Source organism: Chelonia mydas, chromosome 7 (genome assembly GCF_015237465.2).
Source record: "Chelonia mydas isolate rCheMyd1 chromosome 7, rCheMyd1.pri.v2, whole genome shotgun sequence".
NCBI lineage: Eukaryota > Metazoa > Chordata > Testudines > Cheloniidae > Chelonia > Chelonia mydas.
Window position 1 is genome coordinate 79,214,413 of NC_057853.1, and position 24,262 is coordinate 79,238,674.

At 40.4% G+C, this 24,262-nt stretch overlaps 2 protein-coding genes across 4 annotated transcripts in view; one reads left to right on the top strand and one right to left on the bottom strand.

The window, feature by feature from the left end:
• The window catches only part of CTNNA3 (catenin alpha 3), an 891,674-nt gene that overhangs the window by 595,502 nt on the left and 271,910 nt on the right, over window positions 1–24,262 (bottom strand). The window lies entirely within an intron of this gene.
• LRRTM3 (leucine rich repeat transmembrane neuronal 3) overlaps window positions 1–24,262 on the top strand; it is a 119,382-nt gene that overhangs the window by 93,058 nt on the left and 2,062 nt on the right.

Sequence of the window (24,262 nt, forward strand, 5' to 3'; positions counted from 1 at the left end):
ACCCTTACACCCCACTTCCTGGGGAAGGTTTGGTAAAAATCCTCACCAATTTGCACAGGTGACCACAGACCCAAACCCTTGGATCTTAGAACAATGAAAAAGCATTTAGTTTCATTACAAGAAGACTTTTAATAGAAGTAAAAAAGAATCATCCCTGTAAAATCAGGATGGTAAATACCTTACAGGGTAATTAGATTCAAAACATAGAGAACCCCTGTAGGCAAAACCTTAAGTTACAAAAAAGACACACAGACAGGAATATTCATTCTATTCAGCACAGCTATTTTCTCAGCCATTTAAATAAATCATAATCTAACACATACCTAGCTAGATTACTTACTAAGTTCTAAGACTCCATTCCTGTTCTGTCCCCGGCAAAAGCATCACACAGACAGACACAGACCCTTTGTTTTTCTCCCTCCTCCCAGCTTTTGAAAGTATCCTGTCTCCCCATTGGTCATTTTGGTCAGGTGCCAGCGAGGTTACCTTTAGCTTCTTAACCCTTTACAGGTAAGAAGATTTTTCCTCTGGCCAGGAGGGATTTTAAAGGGGTTTACCCTTCCCTTTATATTTATGACACCTTTAAAGCTTGACTTCATCTCATAGTTTGCTATACTGACTACTTTATATACTGGAATCCTTAAACTTTCAGGAGTTAAGAAAGTACTGTGTAATACATTTTCTCACACATACACAGCTATTCTCCTCAAGAGCTAAAAATCTGAAGGCCCCCAGACTCCCAAAACACTCCCATTTATACAAACTCTATATTAACCAAATTAATGTTATATTCCCCTCCTCCCACTCTCATTCCATCAATATAATCAAGGTTGTGTCAAACAGTTAACAGAGCCAGCCTTGGGATATGAAGCCAACATCTACAATCTACCCAACTGTTGACATTTTTAAATATCAATGCTAAAAGTTAATTCTCAAAATATAAAACAGGTTGCTATGGCTGAAATTTTCTCAGGAATTCCCACCACCAAAAAAAAAGGGGGGGGGGAGTTTCCATGGTCTCAGACACTGATGCCTGAAGCTAATCTTTGGTATCTAGAAAACAAACTTTGGTCAATCCCTTTTGTTTTGGTATCTACAGGGAGATGAATACAGACCAATTTAGGACTGGGGAGCTGGATTTTTATATGGTTTCTTTGCAAACCATTTAGTGTAGCCACAAAGAGAAAAGACAGTGGAGGAGATGAGTCAGCTACAGGCAGCCAGCACAAAGATGGTAAAGGAAGAGGGGATCCCTCACCTCAGTTACCCTAAACACCAACATAGTTCAGGGACACAAAGTGGGTAGGGGGATGAATCAATGGGGGAATCCAGATGCCTCTAACCATAGAACACTGACTACACAGAGGAAAGGTGAAAGGAGGGAACATGGGGGATAACAGAAGGGAACACACAGCTTATGCACCAGCTCAACAACAAAAGCATCCCAAGATGATGGGGCGAGTTAAACTTCAGTGATAAGACCATGGAGGCACCTCAGGCAGTCACTTGCAGAGAAGCGGACAGAAGAGAGATAATGGAATGTAAGGGAGAGCTAAAGGGACAGAGAGACAAGAATTATGGGAGAGGAACAGACAATTATGGGAGAGGAAAGAGTCAGACTGGCCAGAAAACAGGGAAAAATAAGACAAATAACAAGAATGATAGAGGCTTCTGAAAGAAAGGAAGAGGAAAGACAACAAAACAAAATAAAAAAGAGAATAGTTGGGAGACAAAGAAAAAGGGATAAATTGAAAGGGGGTGGAAGCAAGAGGAGATACATATAATTGTGTTGCCAACTCTCGTGATTTTAATCATGAGTCTCATGATATTTGGTGTTTTTCCTTAAAACGCCAGCTCTTGGAACCCTAAGAATCTCAGCTTTCATTTTAAAAAGAGTAAGTTTCTAGCCCTCATAGTTGCAAAGAAAAGCTTGAAAAATCTGATGAGTGTAAAAGCTCAGAAACCAGAAAGTGAAAGGGGAAAAAAACCCCAAATGTGATATTTTAAAAGTCTCCTATTTTGAAGCCAGTCTCCTGATTTCAAGGGCCTGACTCATGATTTCTGAGTGCTTAGGGTTGGCAGTTCTGAAGCTTTTAGTTTAGTCAATGTTATTGAATTTTTATGCTCCTATTTTATTTCTCAGATGACATCTCATATCTATCTATGTACAAGAAAAAGCCATGAGAGGGCTCTTTATAGCACTTGTGATATTAACATTGCAGGCTATTTTGTTTTTTACATGAAAATAATTGGAGAAGAAGATAGACAATAACCTGAAATTTCTTAGAATATGCACAAGAGTTCCCAGTGGATAGGGACTTTCATTTGAAGAACTGTCCCTTGCAAAAATGATAAGTAACAGCAATTATATTCAGACCCCAGCACAATCTACAACTGAACAAAGGATGCTAGAGGTGGCTGGTGGCCTTTTATTCTAAATGTAAAATGAGCCTTAGTTTTAAGAGTCCCAAAATTGCAGTGGTGGAGGAAGAGCTATGCCCAAAAAAGATCTCATTGGGCTAAACAAAAACTACTGTAAATATATTGGTATTATCACCGTTATTATTTGTATTGCAGCAGCACTTACGAGCCCCAGTCATGAATAGGGTTACTTTGATCTGAATCTAATATTTATTCACCACATAAAAGTTTTAGTTCTGTTTGATTATTTTTTCTAATCCTATAAAGTTCATGATTATCTTGTTAAAACCATATTTCCGTCATTTGCTTTCAACAGATGTCAGAGTCTAGTATACAAATGACTAAAAAATGAAAAGGCTAAAAAAGTTATTTCGTGTGAGATATGGATGTAATTTTGATAATTTAGGAAAATTGTTTAATTGGTTACTACATTTTCAATTACATATTCAAGCAATAGAAAAAAATTAAGAGTAATTTGTTAGCAAAAACCATACATACCCTATACTAATCAGAGTACTCCCAATTTTAATCTAGATTGCTATTTCCTCCATGCTACAGAGATAACACGCTGCCCTTCATCATGGTGATTGAAATTTATTAACATCAGATCGGCCAGAACAGATAGAGCGTCTGCGTAGCAGCAAGAGTCTTCAGGTATTCTGGCAGATTCAGCCACAATTCCTCTAGAGACAATGGGTATTGCATACATTGAGAGGGTTCAAACTGTATTTCCTTCCTCAAAAGCTCCAGTCCCCTGGGCCATGGCTTCACTTTCATCCCTTCCCACCTCTCTTTGAGAAGGCAGTGTCACAGTCACAGAGCAAGCTGCACTTTAGATCCCTTTTTCTCTCTCTTGAGTGCACTTTTCAGGTGACAGACTTAGCTTCCTTATCCTCTCTCAGCGATGGAATGCCACCATCCAATTTTTGGCCTGGATCGCTGGGTTGCAGTTCCCCAACTATGACACCCCAATTGTACATGGCACCTGCAAGAAAACTTTTATTTGGGAGTGTGTGACTAGCAGCTCATTGAAGAGACTGAAAACAGTTCCATTAAAACAAATGTATTATTTATTCACCCAAAGACGCAAGCAGGGAAAAGGGATAAACCCATAAAGGCCTATTGGTCTGGTTCTTATGTATACTTTATTCTTTCCTTGGAAGTGTTGGGTAAGTTCCATTGAGCCCAGACATCCCCATTCCTGCACTGGGAGTGACACAGTCCCTGCAGAATTCTGTCTCTGAGCAGCAGCTAGAGATGACTCTCAACCCCATTCCCCCAAGACCAGAGACTTCAATTGTTTAGTAATCCCTTTGATCCAAGATTCGGGCCTGGGAAAAATAAACCTTGCTAGTCTTGTTATCAAGCAGGTGAGTATTCCCCAATTAATAGCTTTCCCATTGTTTCCTCAAGTAGCCTTGATACTTTCTCTGATGGTACCTTATCTCTGCCATTGTTTCATTTCCTATTTGTTTCCCACTAATAGCCTCCTTTAATTCCTTGCACTCAGGGAGGATAATATCAAGCATATAAACTGAAGTGCATAAAAAATAATGCAGATCACCACCACCACACTCATTCTCCACATCAGATCACCACTGGACTCTCCCAGTCTTTATGCTCCAAGAAGAAAGGCATTCTCCTTTCCTTGGCACATCTGTGCCTGTCTAGCCACAACCTGTCCTTATAAAGAGGATGAGGACAGATACAATAAACTGTGTATATGAATCCATTATTTAATGTTTTCAGAGAAACACAGTTGACAGGGAGAGAAAATATCTACTAGGTTCATCCCCTCACCAGAATAGTTCCTTGTACAGAAATATTTTAAAATCAATATTCTGCCACAAGGGGGTTTTAACTTTTTCTCACCTCTTGGCCCTGAAACACCTTTTTTATTCAGCCATGACCTCCAAACCTTCACTACTTCCTCTTATCACCCTGTTTCTAAGAATCCTGCCATTTCAGCTAAAAAAGAACAAAAATTCTACCATCTGCAAAACAATCATTTGTAAAATGCTCAATATCCGAATGCTGCAAATACTTATATATGTGCATAACTTTACTCACGTGACTAAACTCATTGGCTTCAAAGGAATGTCTTAGATGAGTAAAGTTGCATGCGTGCAAGTTGTGCAAGTGTGGAGCCTAAGTCTATTTTGCCAAAATAAAGGGCAAAGGCCTCCACTCAGTTACAATAGCGCAACTGAGTCAGCTGAGTTATTCCAATGTAAATTACTCCTGTGGGCATTCTGCACCAAAAAATTTAAAATTCTGCACCAAAAAATTCTGCGCACAATATTTTAGAATTCTGCAAAATTCTGCAAATTTTATTTGTCAAAATAAAACTACATAATCATGTCAGTTTCAATTACTGTGGTAATTTATTTCAAAGTACCTGTCAACAAGTATGTCCGTAACGATACAGACAAAAAAATTCCCCCCAGAGTAGAGTTTTAAAGAAACTCCTATGACAAACCAGTTCCTGTTTCTCTGCCTCCCCGCCCGCCCGAGCCCAAGCAGGGGCCAGACACCCACAGCTCCTCCCACAAGGGCCCAGCCATGGCCCCCCTCCAGCCAATACATCCGCACCCCCCCCCCAGAGCCCAGCCACAGCCCCCGCTTGCCCAGATACCCACATCCTGTCCCCCCAGATCCCATCTGTGGGCCCCCCATTGCCCAGATATCCATTCCCCATCCTCCTCAGAGCCCAGCCGTGACTCCCTTCAGCCCAGACACCCTCCCTCCTCTTCCTGTCCCCCCCCCAAGCCCGCCCCGAGCCCAGGGATCCAGAGAGAGAAACAGCCTGATGCTTGGTCTCAGGCTTGTACAGAGTTTTCTGAACACTGCCCTCTCCTTCCCCCAGGGCTGGGAACTACAGCTGTAAGGAACCCTCTAGCTCCCTCCCCATCCCCCATCAGTGTCTTCTATATGTGAGCTGAGCTCTGCTGGGTCCAGCAGCCCCTAGTGGCGGTGAGAAGCATCGCAGCCCATTTCGGGGGAGGAGGGGGAGGAAATTCTGCAGGCACATTAATTTCTGCAAAATTCTGCATTGCGCAGTGATGCAGAATTCCCCCAGAAGTAGTAAATGATATCAGAATTTGGCCCAATACATATAAATTTGACAATTTTACATTTTAAGAATATACTAAAGTGTAATTTACACATTTGGATTGATTATGCAGAGACAGTCCAAGGTCTATACACCACTTAAGTCCCTATTAAGCCCTCAAAATAGAGTTTAAGTGGTGCACAGGCCTTCTGACATTTAGGGTCAATTTCACCCTTAATGACTTATAAATTCCCTAGTGCTATAGCATATATTCAGTAAACCTAATGATTGGGGCTATTTGCATTCAGATGGTTGTCTTCACAACCAGAAGGGTTAGGAACATTTTTTTAGTGTGAGCTTAGAGGGTTGGGGTCTTTTTTAATAAAAGTTTCACACGTCCCAAAAACAACTGTGATGTGCCTTTGGATTGCCACCCCATGGCTGATAACCTGTTTGAGAAAGTGCTGTCAGCTCATTAATACTCTTTTTAAATTATTTTATTCTATTCATGCTTGGCTTTTTCCTTTTAGGTACATATAGTAAACCAGCAAACATATAACTGATCTTGCTTCTTTTGGGGTTTTGGTACTTCATGTGACTTGTTGGCAGTTTTAATGTTAAAATTGCAGCAAAGCTGCTGGCATGTTAAAAATTCAAGGTTGAAGGTTGACAAAGTGAAAAATAAAGAGAAGCTCAGTGTCTAGACATGCATGCCACAAGCACTATTGCTTTATTTAGTGTATAACTGTGTGTTTGACATGACAATATCTTAGACATTTTGCATATGTTCCTCCACATTATTCCTAAACATTGCAATTTTGAAAGAAGGTCACAACAATTCTTTTATAAAATCTACAGAAGAGATTAAACTTGGGTTCTCCTAATTCTCAAAAAGGGATAGAAAATACTCAGTTCTCCAGGGCTGACTCATATTTTTAGAACTGATTAGTACTCTATACATTGGTAGAAATTAATAGTAAATAAAACAAAAATTAACTCATTTTCAAACTGGACAGCAATTAAAGGCAAGCATCCAATCAAGGCAAATAAAGACAACAGTTGTTCCTGTCCCAAGAATGCCAAATTCTGTCTGGGAGAAACAGAAGATCTTAGGGAAATCCCACCTCTCTCCACATTTTGAGAAGGGAGAAAACATGCAAGATTGAAAGTCTAGCAGCCATGCACCAAATCCTGAGAGGTAACAAGAATCTGCAACTCCTGTTCTCCTAAATTCAAATTTCAGGTGCTCAGCACCTCTCAGACTTTAGCACAATACATCCAGCTACACTTGTAGAACTCTCTGAGGTACACTGTGAGGGAGTCACTGAGATAGCAAAGAATTTACATAGTTGAAAGCATAATTCAAGGTCATCAGCATACAGATTTGCTACCTTTTCAGATATAAAAAGTCTGAATAGGGACTCTAAAAAAACCATAACTGGACTCAAATTTGGGGGGTTGTGTTTTAGTGCAGATAGCAATACTTAATTTCCTGAACTATAATGTAGAGCTAACATTATTTCTTAGTGATTATGAAAATAAACTTCTCACTGAACTGAATCACAAAGAAAATGAATTTTCCTTTTTTTAAAAAAGAAAACGGAAAGTCACATTCACCATAGACAGACTATCACATTAAGGCACCATTATACTAAAAATGATGTAATTAAAATGTTTACACTTCATTTTCATAATATGGGAAATAGGCTGTCTTTTTAAAAAATTCTCTCCAATGAATACTGGGATAAACAGTCATTAACCGATATTTTCAGTCTTGGATGCCTAAAAATGAACCTAAAAGTTTGAAAAGCACAAGCCAATCTCTAGCTGAGGGGGTTCAGAAGAAGCTTCCCCTATGGGCTCTATATTTCATAATTGTCCACTTCAGGGTTTCTTGCATTTGGTACTGACCACTGTCAAAGACTGAGTATACTAGATTAGATGGACCATTGGCCTCAACCCGTATGAAAATTCCTATTGTCCTAAAATTAGGGAAAAGTTCCTCAATGAAAAATGGCCTCATTTTCCGAAGTACTAGGTAGTCACCCACAATGCTCATTGAAGTCAAAGGTGGTTGCAGGTATCCAGCACCTATGAAAATTCAGGGCACTTATGTAGGAGGCTGAATATGGATTTAGATGCCTTAATGTAGACACTGAATTTCAAAAATGTTGACTTTTAATTTTGAACGTAATTGCATACACTTCTTTCTAAAGAAAACATCTCCCACCATACATTGCTCAGAATCAGAGTACACTGCACATGCGTTGATACAAAAGCTATATTTCAGGCTTACACAGTGGTAACTACATTCTCTGCATTATAAAGAGGCTCCAGGGCTGACTCATATTTTTAGAACTGATTAGTACTCTATACATTGGTAGAAATTAATAGTTAATTAATACTGAAGTATTAAAATTCCTTTGATCCTGAAGGGGGAATTTCATTGAATAGCAATGAGTTCCTGTTTTTATATCTAAAAACATTTATGTTAAGCAGTGACCTGGCAGAGAAAATACTGTGTGTTACTACTTTATAAACTAATCAAGCAAGACCTAAAGCTGAATTTATGCAGTATCACTATAAGCACGAAGACAGAAGTAGGCACTGAAAGAGCACGCAAAGCATGACATCGGAAATTAAGCTCCCTCAGTATGAGATTAAAATTCATCTGCTTCTCATATCACCATTTCTGTTGCCGTAGAGACAAATTCTTGTCCCTACACATATCCCAGACAAACCAGCTCTGCATAGGGGAATTCTGTGGGGGTTCAAGAATTCTCCCACAGCCTGAAGATTTGCACTGTGATTGCAAAGTCAGTGGCCATATCCCCAAAATCTCATTTTGCACTTACACAGGTGGAGGCCCCTGGAACACAGTTTAGCACTCAGGTGGCACAAGGACCTATACTCTACTAGATTTGCCCTCTCTCTTGCCCTTGTGGGGTGGGACCACCCCAGTTACAGTGCCCATGGGCCTTACATGACTGTAGAGAGTTGGGCCATATATACTCAGTATAAATGAGTGCTTGATTTCTACTTCCTTATCTGCCACTGTACCTGCAAATGCTGTTCCTATTCCAAGAGGGAAGAGCACAGTAACCAAACACTAATATGCTGGAGTTGAAAAATTACTAAATCCTAGCAGAGGATGTGCAACCCAGTGACACTATTTTAAAGCCCTGGTTAACTGCATGGGAGAAAAATTAGAGCAACATTAAAGTCTTTGGAGCAGTGGGAGAGAGAGACTTTGGAATTGGATGCAATAAATAGATATATCCAATAAAAGAGAAAAATGATGGGAACAAATAGCATACAAGCACGCATTCACAAAAGACTATTCAAAACTCTTTACTCCTTTACTCAAGCCAAGCTGAGTGACAATCTAGTTTGTGCACACAAAATCCCATAGATCAAATTGGAAAAGTTTGCCTTCTGCATGGAAAACAATACCAATTCTTCTTCACAGCAAGCACTATAATTACAGTGTATTAAAGGATCATTCCTGTTATTGGATGGAAGCTAATTACAATCCTTGACAATTCAGTGTTGTTGTAGCCATGTCAGCTGCAGGATATTAGAGAGACAAGATGGGCAAAGTAAAATCTTTTATTGGACCAACTTCTGTTGGCAAGAGAGACAAGCTTTCCAGCTACACCAAGCTAAGGAAGATCTCTGTACAGCTCGAAAGCTTGTCTCTGTCACCAACAGAAGTTGGCCCAATTAAAGATACTACCTCACCTACCTTGTCACTTCTTGAAAAAATATTAGTAACCGCTTGAACCAGTTGGAAATAATTCACTGTAAAACTGAAAATAAATGACAGCCTCTCTTTTCTTTTTAAAGGTACAACTAAAGCTGGGTGAAATTCATGAAAACATTTTTTAACAATGGTGCAGAATTGTTCTCCAATTGATTCAGTGTAATTTGACTTATTCCACCTTTTGGAATTTTGACTTTAAAAAGTTGTAAATACAGAGATGTAGTTAAAAAGTAACATGAAACAATGTTCATTCTCCAAAAGCCGCAGGCCAAGATTTTCAAAGTTGACCAGTGATTTTTGGGTACCTCAATTATTAACACGTTACAAGGGCCTGATTTTATGCTGAGCCACCTACCCTCTGAAAGTCAGACCCCTTTACAGTGTATAATACTGCATAGCCATAAACTGAGATGCTCAAAAGTAACTTTGTTTCAACACAGGCATAGGAGCTAGGAGGGTCTGAGTTTTATTTCCACTTCTGTCACTGGCTGGTCTTAATATTTTACACGTATGCAGAACTTTACAACTGTAATTAAGGCTTTAACGCTATAAGGAGTTCCACATATGCAAAGTCTGGCACCCACACAGATGCAGGATCAAGTCCCTCAATAGGTTAACCTATTCTGGATCCAAAGTTCTTCAAAAGAAGGGTTATTTTGTATTCATACCGAGCAGCATACTACAGGCCAAATTAACCACAATAAAACAATAAGAGGTAATGCTTTTGGATCTTTACTGGAGTATTTGTTAAAAGGAACTCTCTCCCTCAGGACACAAAAGTTAACATCCACTAACTAGTGAATCCAGGAATTTACTAAATATTTATAGCCCAGCAGCACAGGAGTCTCATTTTCTGCTGGACTAGGCTCTTATTACATATTTTCTTTTTATCTTATAGCAATGTGAAAAAATATCAGCAAGTTAGTTTCTCCCTTTCATTAGAATTCTACTGTTTGAATTTGAAACAAGCTCATTGAGGTATGGCAAGGAAAATTGTGGAAGGCAGAGAGAATGTTTATTTAAGATAATTTTAATAAACATATTATAGAAATATACCATTTAAATTTAAAATATTTCATTGTAGAATGTCAGAACTAGAGTCAAGTTTTATTACACGTTTTATTCATTAGGTAAGTACTTGAGAAAACTGAAAATCAGTCCCAATATTGTGTGCTTTATGACAGCTCCAAAAGTCTGATGTTCAAAAAACTGCCCTTTTTACTGTAGTTGGATTTGAGAAAGGTGCTGACTCTTAGGGCTTTTTTTGTGTATAATTTAACATAGTATGTGTGAATACTTGAACAGCAGTCAATAGCAGGAAGGTCAAGAAGCTGGTATACATCACATACACTCAAAACACCATGAGCTCTGATACTTGTTGCACTGCTGCCTAATCCCACTCCTACCTTGTCTCTTAATATCCTTCTCACTTGGCTTGTGTCCTCTTCTCTGACACTTAGAACAGCCTCCTCTTCCTTGTGTGCCAACTATTCTCTTCCTCTAAATGCTTCCTTAAAAACCATCCTTCACAAAGCCTTCTCACACTGATCTCCTCACCAACATCATCTGCTTCCTTTCCTGCTGAAACTACTGCCTGCCGCATTGTGTACACACACACAAATTCCCCCTCAGAATGGACCTATGGAAGACAGTGAAGAGGGAATAGCAGAGTGGCACAAATCCCAGTGAGGGTAGGGTGGGGTCTAAACTTGACAGAGGTTAATAAAGGTGGAAGCTGAGAGTGACAGATGCCAGTAATGGGATGGGCAAAGAGCATGTGGGGCATCTGAAGAGGCTAGTTCTCAGCAAGAGGCAATGAAGGGTGATAGATGTAAGATGGGGGGGCGCTGTTGGAACAATTGTTTACAGATGTGAGGTGGGGGGACTGAGCACTGGAGAAGTCTGAGGAGGTACTTCACAGCAAGGAGGCTTTAGGGGGGCAGAGGGCGGTCTGGGAGATAGTTCTAAGCAAGAAAGCCTGGCCAGAAGGGCAGAGTGCAGTGGAAGGGGACTGGGGAAAGACAGTTCACAATGAGGGGTGAGAAGTAACTACAGTATATAGCGGACAGGGCAGGAGTTTATGACCCAGTGATGGTGGGTTGTGGGGAGGAAAAGAGTAGAGAGAGAGGGCAATGTGTGGCAAGATGTAGGTGGGCAGACAGTTTCCAGCAGGACCCTGAGAGGCAGATGGAGAGAGTGTGGGGGGGGGGGAAGGTGAGAGTGAGAGACACAGATTATGAAGTGGGTGGAGAGAGGTGTAAAACGAAGGTCCATGTAGGTGGAGACATGGGTATATGAGGTGCTGAGTGAATGAGTGAGTCAGACAGGGAGGTGAGTGGGGAATGGGAGGGCTGAAAAAACAGGTAACTAGTGACAGAAATAGGTAGGAGTGGTCAGTGTGTGGTAAGAATAGGAAAGATCTGCAGAAATGATTTGCCAATATCTATATCCACAGATGCTGATATCTGTGGATATAATGCAGAGCTTTAGATATAAAATTTGGATTCGCATCCACCCATGATCCGCAAAAATGGTCCACAGATATCTGCATCCACAGATGCGAATATCTAGTGGAGTTTTGCAGGGCTTTAGATATAAAATTTGGATCTGCAGCCATCCACGATCCGCAGATGTGGATATCTGTGGGTATAAAGTGGATATTTGTGGATTTGCAGTGCTCTAAAGATCTGGGAATGTGAGAGGTGGTAGGAGACATGTGGTTGAGCAGGGGAATTGGGGAGGAAGCAAAGAATTCAGAAATCACGTGAGGGTGACTGTGGTTGGCGAGATTGTTGCTTTGCTGTGAGGGGCAGGGCTTTTGGTGGTGAAGGGTGAAAGGGAGAAAGGTGAGTGAAGTTTCTTGGAGATAAAAAATGAGCAGTGAAAGATAGGATTTGAGAGGTTTCCCATTGGAAGTCAAAATTTCACATGGTAGGTCACAGACTAAAGTCAGGATGTTATGGGAAAAATATTAATGTAGATGGTTTGTAGAGGTTTCTAAAATGGATTCATTATACTTCTTTTTCTAATCTAGTATTTACCTTTTTAATAAACCCATCAGTTTGGTACCTAGGTCTTTATTTCTCCAAAGCCTGTTCCAATTTAGTCATGATAACCAAAGCAGACTGGTTTTACAGACAGGAGATGAAAAAAAACCACTTTTTTTTTAAAAAAAAAACCTCTCTAGCACCTTTTAAAAATATGTTAAATATATGGCATAAACTAAAAAGCTGGTGGCATAGCATAAAGACTTTAATGGTGTTCATTTGGGACAATCAACATTTCTCACAAGTGTCATGAAAAATGCACTTAATTTCAATTCATGGATCGATCCTTCTCCCACTGAAGTCAATAGCAAAACTCCTATTGATTTCAATGCAAGGAAGATTGAGCACTATATTTTTGTTTATATAATAGTCACATAGACTCAGTCTTTAAGGCCAGAAGAGACCATCATTATCATCTAGTCTGACCTCTGGGACATTGCAGGCCACAGAACCTCTTCCACCCACCCTTGCAGTACAGCCATAACCTCTAGCTGAGATACTGAAGTCCTCAAATCATGCTTTAAAGACTTCAAGTTACGAGAATCCACTATTTATATTAGTTTAAACCTACAAGTGACCCATGCCCCACGCTGCATAAGAAAGTGAAAAAAACCCAGGGGTGCTGCAAACCTGACAAAGGGGAAAATTCCTTCCCAACCATAGGCGCCGACTTCCACTGTTCCCAGTGGGTGCTTGACCCCACCCCCGCCCCTGTACTACCCTCACCTTGCCCCCATTCCACCCCTTCCCTAAAGTCCCCGCCCCCTTCCCACCCCCATTCCACCCCCTTCCCCCAAGTCCCCGCCTCTGCCCAGCCTCTTCTCCATCTCCTCCCCTGAGCATGCCACGTCCCCACTCTTCCCCCCTCCCTCCTGGAAAGTCCTAAGTTCCACCAAACAGCTGTTTGGCAGTGGGAAGTGCTGGGAGGTAGGCGGAGGAGCAGGGGCGTGCCACACTCAGGGAGGGAGGAGGTGGGGGGGGGGAAGGGAGCTTGGCTGCCGGTGGGAGCAGAGCACCCACTAATTTTTCCCCACGGGTGCTCCAGCCCCAGAGTACCCACGGAGTCAGCGCCTGTGTTCCTGACCACAAATATGGTAATTAGTTAGAACCTGAGCATGTGGGCAAGACCCACCAGCCAGACAACGGAAAAAATTCTCTGTAGTAATCCAAAGCCCTCCTGATCTAGTGTCCCATCACTGGCCATTGGAGATATTTGCTACTGCCAATATCTGCTGCCACTAGCAGTCGCAGATCAGTTACATGCCATTGTAGGCAATCTTATCATACCGTCAACTCCTTAAGCTTATAAAGCTCAGTCTTGAAGCCATTTGGGTTTTTTGCCCCCACTTCTCCCTTGGAAGGCAGTTCCAGAACTTCACTCTTCTGATAGTTAGAAACCTTCATCCAGCATTTTAGCTGCATTTTTACATTTTCATCATTTTACTGTTGTGGTTCTGTTGCTTTTGATCTCTCTTTTCTTTCCCTTCACTCCACTTCCTCTCTTTTTTCATTGTATATCTTGACATACCTTTTCCTCTAAGACTTCAAAGTCTTCTCTCTACCTTTTTCCCGTCATCTTTGTTTCCATATATTACATTCTCTCCCAAACCCTATGTTCTTACTTTCCACTCTTCATAATTTCTTCAACATACTCATTCCCCAAATACATATACGCATATGCACGCATACACACACTCACTCACCCTAGTCTGTTCTCACACACTTTGTATTCAGTCATCACCACAATTTATATTCAGTCACAAGAGAGAGAGACACCAACATAGGCCTTTATGGGGCCTGTGTGTGTCACTTATATGTTCTTTCCCTCTCCTCTTTGAAGAGACCTCTGTTTCTCTTCTGCCCTCCTTTAAGCCACTCTTACTTTTACCTCTCCTCTATAGGTAGGCTGAAAGAACAGGGTAATTTATGTCTTAGTACTAACTAAGCAAATGTATAGTGAGGTGAACAGCTGTGAAGCAGTGTGAATAGCCATGAAAGCTAGTCATGTTGCAGATGCATATGGACTCCCATAATCTGGATTAGGCCAGGAGCAGCAGAAAAGATTTCTGGTCATAATTCCTCATGCATGGTCTCAGGTGTATTAAGGGACCAGACATGTAATTTTGTTTTTAATTTTTAGGCAACTTTGTATTTTCAGGCTCCATTGAAATCCAAACTCTGAGTGCAGAAATATTGCAATGACAGCTCTTTGGACAATATTTCTGATCAGGACTGAACAAAGTAGTTTTGAATTTTCAAAAGAATGTCTATTTTGCATCTTAGTGGAAATATAAAATGTACTGATTCTCTAGCTCAAATCAGTGCTGGGTCTTAATATTCCTTACAGGAAAAGAGAATATTTTTGTTTTGTATTACAGGAACTCAGTGTTATTCAATAAAATGCAGTCTGCAGGACAGGAGCTCCCCTAAATTGTAATTGGAATGTTAAGGCTTCAGAACTGTAAATTTAAGCAAAAAGAACAGGAGTACTTGTGGCACCTTAGAGACTAACAAATTTATTTGAGGATAAGCTTTTGTGGGCTTTAGCCCACTTCATCGGATGCATAGAATGGAACATATAGTAAGAAGATATTTATACATACAGAGAACATGAAAAGGTGGAAGTACCCATACCAACTGTAAGAGGATAATTAATTAAGAGGAGCTATTATCAGCGGGGGGGGAGGGGAGGACTTTTGAAGTGATAATCAAGATGGCCCATTTTTTTTTCTTTTTTCTTTAAATTAAATGTCCTGTAAATTTAAGATAAGCCTCTGCCATTTGGATGGTTACTTGATCTGAATCTAAACTCCAAAGAGTTTGAAGTTCACACTTCACTAGTAATGAAACAATCCAGTGGATTTTACTCCAGAATTGCTGTCAGGGGATGAAATATATCATCACAAAGACTGGATTATTTCTTATTTGAATTAATAACGTAGAAAAAACCGGTTGTTTAGAGAACAGAATATTTAGACACATAACAGAATCAGAAAAAGTAACAATCATGGGAAAGAAAATATGTAAAGCTATCATGACAGATACTTCCTGTGTCTAATTACCATGGAGTGTGAGCTGACATCTCTGCACCAGGACTGTAAATTGCAAAAGCCCAAGGTTACCAAACAAAGCAGAGTTAGCAGCAGTAATGGTGGTCTCTCCTGACTTGGTACAAATGAGTTGTGGGGTGAGATGGAGAGATCTGGAAGTCTCCTTACCCTGAGATTTTCATTAGACAGGGAGGGGGGAGCAGTGCTATCGGACCAGCTATCCACCCACAAAGACCTGCGAGAGGGGGATAAAAGCCACCAGGGCCCCACTCAGAAGACATAAGTGGGGAAAGGATGGTGAGACCATTATTGTAAACAGCATGCCCTCTGATTACAGGGCAAAGAAAATTAAAATGTTTCTTCTCCCCCTTTTATGTTCACTTTCATTCTAACGTTGCTAGTACCAATAAAATAAAATTGAATAAAACAATTTAATAAAACTGATTAAATACATCAGACAAATTTCATAAAACAACAGTACAGAATATGCATCAGGCCAGATATTCAGATTCACAGATGTGGGTAAGATAGACAGCTTTATTCAAGTTAAGGGTACCACTTGCCAACTGCAAAAAAACTGTTCAAAAATGTACACTGGGCCTCAAGTATTATTTCCAACATATAGGCACAGATTTTAATTATATAAACTGCATTATCCTGCACAGTTTTCATCTGTCTTGACAGATGTGTTGTTAAATTTCTCTGCATTAACAATTCCAACTGAAATATGGGTAATAGTGCATCTTGCATTGGAAGCCAGATTGTATAATATTTTGTCTGGGTTCCAAATGGAGGTAGGAGTGTGGCTAGGCATAAGGAATTGAAGGCCATATGCTACCTTCTGCTTCTGTGAGAAAGAGGCAACTGAAATCTGACTAAATAGGCCCAAAGGGCAGAGAACAAGGGAGCGTCAGCACAGCCACATGGTTCTCCCTCCTCCTGGCCCCAAAGAAGCCTTTCCATGAATGTTCCTTGTTGAGTGAGCTGTACATGTTAGGAGGGAGCAGGCTGCAGCTGGAGGCAGTAGGGCTGAGATGTCTGCTTTTTTCGGCATCATCCCTGTTTAACCTTACAGGGATTTTCAACAAATTCCTACTGGCCCTGTTAATGTTAAGATAGGTAGTCCCCCGAGCACTTATTTTTCAACTTGTCTTCTCCGTTCAGTACCCTGACATTTACCTGAAACTGTGGGAGAATCTGGGTCAGATGGTATAAATTGGTTAACTCCATTGGGCCTCTGTTTACATGAAGCCAATTTAGGGGCAAAACTTTCCCCCACTACTGCAAAATAAGCTAGGATGCATGAATTTAAAGCACAATAGATCTTCCACACTCCCCTGTGGACATTTATTTTGCACTGAGTGGGTTGTGTTGTGTGGTTTTTTTGAGGGTTGTGTTTTTGGGGTTGGAGTTTGGTTTTTTTTGTAATTTAACAATCCATTTCCAAAAGTGGCTTAAAGCTAAATAGCACAAAGGCACACAAAGTATGTCTACATAGCAAACGCTGTGCATGGGCTGGACTACCCATGCTAGCTTGAATCCAGCTAACAACAGTAAGCGCAGATAGTACAAGCCCAGCATGGACCCTGGGTACTTACTCAGCTTGCTGGCCCGCTCTGAAGCCTGTACTGTGTTGTCTTCACTGCTATTGTTACCTATACTAGCTGGATTCAAGCTCAAGCCCATGTACAGCTTTTGCTGTGTAGACATACCCTTACTGCAGAATAAGAGTGTCCACACCACGAGCTAGTGTGGAATAATTATTCTTGGTGGCTATTTTTTTATGTAGACAAGCCCTGAGTAAGTCAATCAGAGATCCTGCAGGGGCAGACAGTGAGGGGGGATCCTCTCCCTGAAACCATGGACTGTCAGTAAGCCAATCGACAGCTGCATCAAAGAGATTTGGCTTCCTCAGCCCTTATGCCCCTGCTGCCCTCCACAAAGTGGCAGATCCTCCAGCCCTGTCCCTACTTAATGCTGCACCAGGAGCCCCTGTAGAGCTATAATCCATGGCACATGGATATTCCTCACAACCTGCAGAGGCCTCTAGCACCTTACCTGTTTCCAGCAGAACCACAGCTCTTCTGCTGTGCTGAGAAACTGTTCCCAACCTCTGGAGAATGTGGTCAGGATTTGATGTTTAGTCCTTTCATTAAGGATTGTAAATGGCCTGATAATTCCATGCTATTTTCACCACTTCCAGGACCCATTAACAGCTCTAGTTATCTTGACCTAAGTGCTGCAATTTGCCAAGTGAATCACTTGGTGAGGAAGACGATGAATGTTGATGGATATTAACATTTTGGTCACAGTATTTTAAAAGTAAGCACAGTACCTCTCAGGCTCCCTGTTTGAGATGGGAGAGAAATTACACTTATTAAAGAGGCATAACATACTTCTCCCATGAACACACAGCTGGTCAGCAGACCACGGCAAGAACCATTACTTTGCCTACTCCCTGTTCCATTGCTCTGAGGAATGTGATTGTAGCTGTCCTTAAGCAAGCTACACAAGGAGGTGTTGGGGCATCATTTGTCCCTCCTTCGCCCTGCAGCGGCACATAAAATGGGGCATAATCCATCCTTAGAGTATTTATTATTAAAAGAAGAAATAGGTGGTTTACTGTTCAAGTGAAATGAACACTTGAAAATTTCAGTTAGATAGGCTAGACATTGCAAACCAGATGCTATGAAAATATTATAGGAAATAGATTTTGAATTTTGAAAGAGAATGCTCAATATTTTAATTTGAGAGCAAACACTAAATTTTGATGGAAAGGCTATAAAATGCTACTCAAGGGTCTCTTCTTCGCTCATCGCATTTGCTTCAAAATTCCCCAGTGCCTCTCAAGGTAAATTCAGTTCTATTATTTTAAGAAAAGCACAAAAAGCTTTATACAATGTTCCACCAAGAATAAAAAGGTGGAGATGGCTGTTTGAAAGTAGAGGTGATTCATGCATTTTTACGAGTAAACAGATCTGAATAACCAACCACATACTATATACTATGCTGTCTTCATCCTTAATATGTATTTCAAATTAATCAGTGAGAAAATAAAAAGATACATCTACAAAAATACAACTTTGTAACGGGCTTTACTGTTAGCCTTCAAGCTGGTAGAGTGTGATCACATTTTCTCCTGAATATACCCATCTTCTAGAAGAAATGGTATCCTAAATATCTGGGTGTGCTTATACTATACAGAACAAACAAGGCATATATGATTTACATTCTTGTTTTCCTGTTAATGTTGATTGCTAATCCTAATCCCAATATGTTTGTTCCAAAAAAATCCGTATGTGGGATGTTCAGCTTCCTTTTAACCATGAAATAGTTACAACTTTTTTTCTAAATCTAATCATTATGCCACTTAATACTGAAAAGTATTATTAGGAATGGTTGAACAATTATGGTCCACTTCTAAAATCATTCACTTAGTGCCTACCTGATATTTTACATGACAGAACGAATAACTCACTTCTGTCATATAACACATGGAAATAATTAAATTCTTGATTAAGTTTAAACACGTTAGAGAATTTATAAAATGAAAATGTTTTCTAATCTTAATGTGTCATCAAGAGAAAAATTAAGATTTTTTAAAGATAAAATGCAATTCATTTAAAAGGTCAAACAGAGTAATTAAATATTCTGCCAGATTATGATGGATATTGGAAAGATCTGAATTTCAGTAAATTTATTCCTTCAGAGAGGGATATATTAATCACATTTAGAGTTACAAAAAGAACTGTAGAATAATAAAACAAAACAAAAAAGTCCTTATACTAAATTCTAGACCCTAATCTTGCAACTGGATCTGTGGGGTGGAGGGATGCATCTCTGCCCATACTGAGGGGCTCCATCCACATGGAACCAGTAGCAGATTATTCTAGATGAACCTTCATGAACTGTGAGGTAAATCAACAATCTATTGTTTAAAATATGCAAAATAAATGCATTAAATTATGTAGCAGTAAACAAATCTGCTGTGATATTTTCCATTTCTGGTGGATAAAACATGCACTTCTCCAGAGAGGAGCCCATTCACGTATCTCTAGAGCTATAGAATCTTGGTTCTTGACCAATTTTGTCTTAGTGCAAAGCAACTAGGCACCTTGATCGTTCAGGTATATATTTGGGGTGTGAAAGAATGTACTGAACTCCAGTTGAGGGTAGGGAATAAACCCTTTCAGAATCTGACACTATAATTTGTGGTGTCATGGCTATTGAAGGGGCTAATAAGGAATTTAAGAAGGTGCATCCGATGAAGTGAGCTGTAGCTCACGAAAGCGTATGCTCTAATAAATTTGTTAGTCTCTAAGGTGCACAAGTACTCCTGTTCTTTTTAAGCAAGGAAGGATTCAGGTTGGGCGTTGAAATTTAGGGATCTGCAATGTGGGGCAGAGATTCGATCTCCTGACTCTCAGACTGTCAAAAAAAAAAAAGGGGGAGGCAAGGTGACTCATATTACTACAAAAATGTGGGAAGTCTGAGATGCCCAGTCAAAGCAGTACAGAATGGGCTAGTGTCAAGGCTACTGGTGCCAGGCCACTCTTTCTTCATAGGGAAAGAGAGTTACCTCAGAAAAGGACATTTCAGTTCATGGCAATGTCAAAGAGCATGTATTGTTGAGGTTCCTCCGGTGAAATGGGATCCCATTTATTCAGAACTGGATTGGTTACATCCACAACTTTGTTTGAAATAGGAGCCCAACAGATTTTGTCTATCAGTTACAGCATCCAAATGCATAGAAGGGTATAGAGACCACTGTTGGGGAGGGTAATTCAGTGGGTTATCTGTTAAACTCTTCCTATTTATCCCTTTCTTCGGGATCAAGCGAACAGGTAAAAAAGATATGGTGACTGGATGGGCGGGCATAATATTGTGCATTTGGCCCACAGGAAGTGGCCAATTCCTCTTGGAAACTCACTGCTGGGCATCATTGATGAGATAGCTCTGCACTGGCATGAACGGAGGGGCACACTACAGGATAACAGGTCATGAGAACTGATGTTTGGATTTGTGAATATTGAGCCAAAAGGTGGGCAGTCAGTTTCCCTGGATATTCACAGCTGAGCCTTGATGACAAGGTGAATTTTGTAAGGGGGATGACTTAATCATCAGGGAACCAAAAGATTTAGGTCAGATCCAGGACCTTTTTCCCAGACATTGCTGTAAACTAATCTGAAATTCTGCTTCAAAGGGAATGGTGGGAGCCACCAGGCCACCACAGGTTGACGAGGCCAGATGAGTGAATCATTGGGAATGGGGAGGATCAGTAATTACCCTACCAAAACTATATTTAGTATCTGAGTTATTGAGGGATGTTGGGGTACACCTCTCTGACCAGGAAGCAGATATATTTTTGGCTGATGTTAAAGAGGGAATTGTTAATTATCTGGGAACTAGGCTGGGAGGAGGCAGCCAAGATATTTGGTGATGCCTCCTTATGACTGGTGTCCAATGCAGGTATTCATTCCATAGAGCATTCGGTTTCCTGATAAGTTTATTTCCACTTCTAGTTTAAGGGAACATATCCTCTAAAAAATGCTGTTCCAGTCATTAAGAGTCACAAAGATACAACTCCCTTTCTCCAGCCCTTATATGAGTGAAGGCAGTGGAATCTCAACAACGGGCTGGAGACCAGCTGTTGGGGAAGTGGAGCGATAACAATCCTCTACCAGGTGGAAATGATGAAGGAAGGAATCATGACTTGCACTATACAAGTTATTGCTGGATGATTCCCAGATGAATTAAGTTACTCAAGATGTGGCCTAATTAAATCACATGCCTTGCATCTTGTCTTTCTGCCCATGGGTCCAGGACAATGTAATTTTCTACAGTGCAAAATAATTCAACAAATATTTACCCTCTGCTGACAGAATTAGTGTTTGATTGAATTACATCTCACTTTTCCAAAAGGGTGATCTCTCCACATCAAGGATTACTTGACTCTCAAGATTACAATATGTGGGAGTTTACACTGTGGATTCATTACAGATTTATTCTAGTTCTCACATGGTAACTTCACTTGGTTGTCCCTTGGGTGCCCCAAGCTTCACAAATAAAATGAACCTTAAAAGAATGATGTCATGTTAAAGCTTACACACATATAATTTTTTTTAAAGATTTCTTTTCATGTGGGTGTAAAGTCCTCATGCTTTGAACTGGTTAGATATAGACACAAATTTAATTAGTGAGCATATAGTCTTTAACTGAGGCACCCTTGATACCGCAAGGCACAGAGAAAAGACAGGGGAGTTAGGACTGAGTTGCAATTCAGCACTTCAGGTAGACAGCTTAATAAATTGTTAGTGGAGTAGAGAAAGTTCATCGGATTAAATGTAATAAACAAGTTAAGAAAGGTTACTTATCTTACAGTAACTGGAGTTCTTCAAGATGTGTGATTCCCTACCTGCATTCCACTGCGGGAGTGTACATGCATTCCATACACCTAAGACTGGATATTTTTTTTACTAACAGCACCTGTTGGCCCATGCTTGTGTCCTGAGCCTCCTTGATGCCAAACTGAGAGCATAAGGAGAGGCACAGACCTCTAGTTCCTTCTCTAGCACAAATCACCTTAGGAAAAGATCTGAAGCAAAGGAAAAGGAGGGTGGGTTATGGAATCACACATCTCAAAGAACTCCATTTACTGAAGGGAAGTAACCTTTCATTTTTCTTTGAGCAATGGTCCACTGCACCCAAACAGTATTCATCCAAGTGGAGTGTGCGAGGAACAATGCTACCACAAAGACTGCAGGACTGCTGTAGAAGGCTATGTCCACAGAAAAGGCCTGTATGTAAAGTCTAGCAAAGGTGTAAAGTCTAGCAAAGGTATGCACAGAGCCCACAGTGCTGCTCCACAGATCTCCAGGCGAGGAAAACCCTGAAGAAAAGTCTGGCCAAGTGGACCCTGACACTTTGAGGTGAAGGAGTCTGCACGAGTTTATAGATATGGAGGACACAATCTGAAATCCATTTAGAAAGTTTTTGTGAGGAGATTGCTTCCCCCTTATCCATTCAGTGATAGAAACAAAGTCTTGGAGACTGAAGGGTCACGTCCTTTGCAGGTAGAAAGCTAAGATTCGACAGAGAATGGTAATGTGAGGTTAGGCTCGAAAACAGGCAGGTGTTTGACATGAACTATGTGGAATTGGGAGGGAACCTTCTGAATGAACTTGGAGTGTAACCTCAAAGAAACCTTATCCTTATGAAAGGCCATGAAGGGAGGGTCCACCATAAGGGCCTTGGGCTCACCCACTCTTCCAAAAGAGGTGATAGCACTCAGGAAGGCCACTAAGGAATGCTAGTGAAGCTGTGAATACTGAGGGGCTCTGTATCAGACCACGAGTGGTAGAAAGGACTTAGAGAGGTGGTCGGTGCCTTCCTTTATGCCCTCAGTTCAGAGCATGAGGCAGCATCAAAACTGCAAATAAAAATGTTCTGGTCTTACGTGCATGTGGACCCCCAAAGTGGTATACACATAGGGACCATCACTCAAAGAACTAAAAGCTAAAACTTAGTACATAACCACAGAGTACAAAGCCCACATTACGTATGGACCTAGATTAGAACACCAATAGCAAATTAATCAGGTAGGGAGGACTAGCCCATGCACAATGCAAAAAAGTGCTGCTATTTGCTTTATGGCCAAATGGTACATGTACACACTTGGTAGAAGCAGTTTGTGGCTCCCAGGGCCCAAGCACAGATGCTTAAAGCCAGAGTTGCTGAAATAGTGCAGCAGAGAGAGAGAGATGAGATTATTTAGCGTGGCAGATATAGGGATACTATAGAGAAGGCCCACCTCAGAATTGGTGATTCTGAACCTCCAGTTAAGGGAGGTAGTCTCGTGATGGGAGGAAACAAAGATGCAATAGAGGTAATTCCCTTAGCTGGGTTCCACCTAGCTGAACCAGAGAAGTCTGATCATCCCTTAAAAAACAGGAAGGGGATCAATTAAGCCAAGAGTTTAACAATATTCACAAAAAAGGATTAGACATATATACGATAGTGAAGGCATCCACAGGTATATAGGATAATTAGTATCACAGCACTGCACTAGTAATGAAAACCAAAAAGAGTGACACAGGAAGGATATGTTTTTCATTAAAATCTAAGAGACCATGAAGACATTTCTATTAGGATTCAATTCCATATTTATGTTTTGCACTTTAAGTTACCTGTCCTTTAGGGAACAGAGCATATGCAGAATTGCTTGAATTAATTAAGTTTTGTCTACATAAGGAGTACAAGCACGGGACAGTGACAGAGTATAAAAAAAAAGGGAAAAATCACTCTCCTCAATAGTAAGAATTACATCTGACTGGAGAATAAATACTGTAAATTGATAAATTAGTCTAATTTTACATGTTTTCCTAATGTCATCTAAATGTTGAGGAATCATTTAAGGACCATTCTCAATTCACTATTCCCAAAGTGGAAGTTAATAAAAAGACTAGGAGCTGAATTAGACCCTAAATCAGTGGGACTTAACTATGTTTTAAAATACTTTACTGAATCGGGGCTTGCATTCTGCAGTCAGCACCAAGTTTTGACTCATGGTCCCCCTTACAAAAAGCCTAATGACTGCAGGATTTTATTTTAGCCCTACTTAAAAATATATATGTATGGGATCAACCAAAACTTTTGAGCGATAGACAAAAATCATGTACCACAGGCCATAATAGATGAGTTGCATAAGATTTAAAACTATGCTTAAAAAGAGACTTTTTATTTTGATTCTTTGAATTTGGTAAAAAAAATCATTTTTAAGTGGTCAATTTTACTGCTCTGACACATTAACATGTTCTGAACCCTGTCCTCTTGTTGAAATTATTCTAAAATACAGCATCCCCAGTACATCAGGTTGTTACTGCAAGGGAGAAACATTCATGCTTTTTATTATTTCAACCATTTAATATTT